Below are 3,454 nucleotides of genomic sequence, written 5' to 3'. Positions count from 1 at the left end.
TGTTGCAGCAAAAGGTGCAGAGATGGAAAGACTCACAAATACCAACAATGGGGAAGTTAATGGAGTTAACTTCTTTGATTAAAGGAAAACTTTGTCTAGCTTCATTTCCATTTGAATCCACTTTTTGATTTTTTGCTTGAAACTGGAGAAAAAAAAAAAGAATTATCCTTGGTATTTGTTGACCAAAACTGTTTACAGCACAGAAGTACTGTATACTCTAGTTCAGACATGTCAAACACAAGGCCCGTGGGCCAAAACTGGCCCACCATATGATTGGATGCGGCCCGGACAGCTGTCCTGGAAATGAGAAAGGTCCGGCCCCCGCCGCCTTGGCGCTGGCATGGAGAAAGCAAGCAAACGTGGGCTTATGGAGCTCAGCAACAGTTGCAGCTCATTTGCCCCTCTACCAGCCACTCATTGGCCCAGCAGTCAGGCTACTCTGCCACTTAGCAGCAGTAGCAGCAACAGGAGCTCTGCCCCCTCCTCTAGCCCAGGAAAGGTAAAGTTGCCATTGTAGGCATATGGTAAGCCTGTAGCTGGGCTGGAGGGGGCAGGGCTCTAGGTAGCCACGCTGCTGTCTGAGGGAGAAATGGAGCTGAGCTGGGCTGGAGGAGGCAGGGTGAAAGCTAAATTTTGGATGGATATCTCAGGGATTTTGAGCTCTATTTCTGGGCTTCATGGACATAGGAGAGTTGTTGGAAAAAGATGGAGCAAGTGGTTCCTTGGTTCCTTTTTAGGAAAGCTGGATGTGTCTTGATTCCCCCCCCCCCCCCCGCAATCAGAGACTGGAAGGCAGCCCTGAAAATATCAGAATCTGATTAGAAATGGAGGAAGCTTAACTAGAGAGACTGAGTAGTCCTTGTGGCTGATAGATCAGCTTTGGAGTGATGGTGCATTGCTGATTTTTTCCTCCATCCATTCAGAATCTCTCTTGTATAAAACATATAATTTCAATTGTGTCAAAGAGGGCTGCAGTCGCTTGCTTTCTCTCCATAGATGCTGTGATATTGCTAAACCTGTTCAAAACATCTGGACTTGCAGCATCCTACTGAGCCACCAGAGTGGATACCTAGTGTGCTCACAACTGCTTGCCTCACACCCACCTGGGACTTTGAGCTTTCTGTCCAGTCTCATCCATATATACATCTGCAGGGAAGAAGACCTGCGTGCCAATATTTAACCCCCCAAAAATGGCTAAATGGAAAGTGGACTCTGAAAAAAAGATGCTTTCAAAAGAGGTGGGAGGCAGAGTACCTGTTTATTGACATTGAAGATAAGGCTGTGTGCCTTTTTTTGTGGAGCTACTGTGGCTGTATTTAAAGAATATAACTTGAGACGGCACTATGAGACCAAACATCAAGACAACTACAAAAACTTGAACATGGAGCAGAAGGCACAGAAGGTAGAAGATTTGAAAAAGAGCCTGATGTCACAGCAGCATATGTACACAAAAGCAAAATCACAAAGTGAAGCTGCATGAAAGCTAGTTTTATAGTGGCAGAAGAGATAGCTAAATCAGCCCGGCCATTTACAGATGGGGAGTTTTTGAAGCGCTGCATGATTAAAGTGTGTGAAGTCTTGTGTCCAGACCAAAAACAATCTTTTTTGAATGTAAGCCTAAGCAGAAATATTGTTGTTGATCGGATATGTGAGCTTGCCACTGATTTACAAGGACAATTGGTTGAAAACGGAAAAGAATGTATTGCTTATTCCTTTGCTGTGGATGAGAGCACCGACGTCTCTGACATAGCACAACTGACAATCTTCATCCGTGGAGTGGACTCAAGTTTGTGCATTATGGAGGAACTTCTGGCTATAGAATCAATGCATGGCACTACCACTGGAAAGGACATATTTGAAGCAGTATCCAACAGTATAAATGATATGAAACTGCCCTGGGACAAACTTATAGGACTCACAACAGATGGAGCACCTTCAATGTGCAGGGAAAAGAATGGATTAGTAGAAAGGATGCGGGAAAAAATGAAGAGCGAGAATTGCACAGGTGAGCTGATAGCATATCACTGCATCATACATCAAGAAACACTATGCAGCAAAGCCCTGAAAATGGAACATGTAATACACACTGTAACACAGACAGTTAACTTTATAAGAGCCAGAGGTTTAAATCACCCTCAATTTAAGTCTTATCTTGAAGACATAAATTCTGAACTTGGTGATCTCCCTTATCACACAGAGGTGCGATGGCTAAGTCGAGGGAAAGTGCTCAATAGATTTTTTGAATTGCGTATGGAAATCTGTCAGTTTATTGAAAGCAAAGGAACACAGCATTGCAGGATGAAAAGTGGCTATGTGAATTAGCTTTTCTATGTGACATTACTAATTATCTCAGTGTACTAAACCTTCAGCTTCAGGGACGGGACCATGTGATCACAGACATGTACGATTCTGTGAAAGCTTTTCAAATAAAGCTGCGACTGTGGGAGACTCAGATGCAGCAAGGAAACTTGAGTCACTTTCCCAGTTGCCAAACAATAAAAAACCAAGTCTCCACCACTGTGTTCTCAAGTGCTCAGTTTGCTGATAAACTGAGCACACTTCAGATGGAATTTACACGTCGCTTTGTTGATTTTGAAAGGCAGAAATTCAGTTTTGGATTTCTCAGCAATCCATTTTCAGTCGAAGTAGAGAGCGTACCTGTAAATATCCAGATGGAACTGATAGACCTCCAATGTAATAGCACGCTGAAGGGAAAGTACAATTCTGTAGGACCTGCACAGTTCACCAGGTTCATCCCTGAAACAATGCCCCAACTCCGCCTACAGGCTGCTCGAATGCTCTGCATGTTTGGGAGTACATACCTCTGTGAGCAACTTTTCTCTGTCATGAGGGTGAACAAAAGCGCACACAGAAGTCTGCTCACTGATGCACACCTCCACTCTATCCTGAGAGTATCCACAGCTCAAAACTTAATGCCAAACATGGATGAACTTGTAGCCAAGAAAAGATACCAAACATCCAGTTCGGACAAAATGGCATGAGAACTAAAAAGCTTGTGTTTTTCTTTGTTTAAAATTTGTTTTTGCAGATTTATTTGAAACAGATAATTTATTTGTTCATATTTGAAATTTTAATCCTTTTTGCCCCACTTCTTAGACGTAAAACACTTCTGAACTAATATGATACAATAGTCTTACTACATGCAACTGGTCCTTTGAAGGCAACCATGATGCTGATGTGGCAAAAGTTTCCAGGAAGCAGTTTCCTCCAAGTCCAACTTCTGCCTTGAAAGATCTCTGGAGACGAGCAGGAGGTGGCAGGGAAGCTGCATGAGGGAAGGCTGCTCCAACAAGCCAGCATCCTTACCATGCATGATTGGAAATGGGGATTCCCTTTCAAGAAGGGCCAGCATCCCTCATGCATGACTGGGAAGTGCTGCTCCCCTGCCTCCTCCTCTTGCTTTCTAGAGATCTGTCAAGGAAGAAGAAGGAAA

General features: G+C 43.6%; 1 pseudogene; it reads left to right on the top strand.

The window, feature by feature from the left end:
* Positions 1–1,190: 1,190 nt before the first annotated feature.
* LOC120309818 lies at positions 1,191–3,002 on the top strand (annotated as a pseudogene).
* The last annotated feature ends 452 nt before the right edge of the window (positions 3,003–3,454 follow it).

The sequence above is a fragment of the Crotalus tigris genome, unplaced genomic scaffold (genome assembly GCF_016545835.1).
Source record: "Crotalus tigris isolate CLP2741 ecotype Arizona unplaced genomic scaffold, ASM1654583v1 scf7180000018073.2002930, whole genome shotgun sequence".
Classification (NCBI taxonomy): Eukaryota; Metazoa; Chordata; class Lepidosauria; order Squamata; family Viperidae; genus Crotalus; species Crotalus tigris.
Note: the sequence above shows the minus strand (reverse complement) of the source record. Positions and strands in the feature narration are given on the sequence as shown.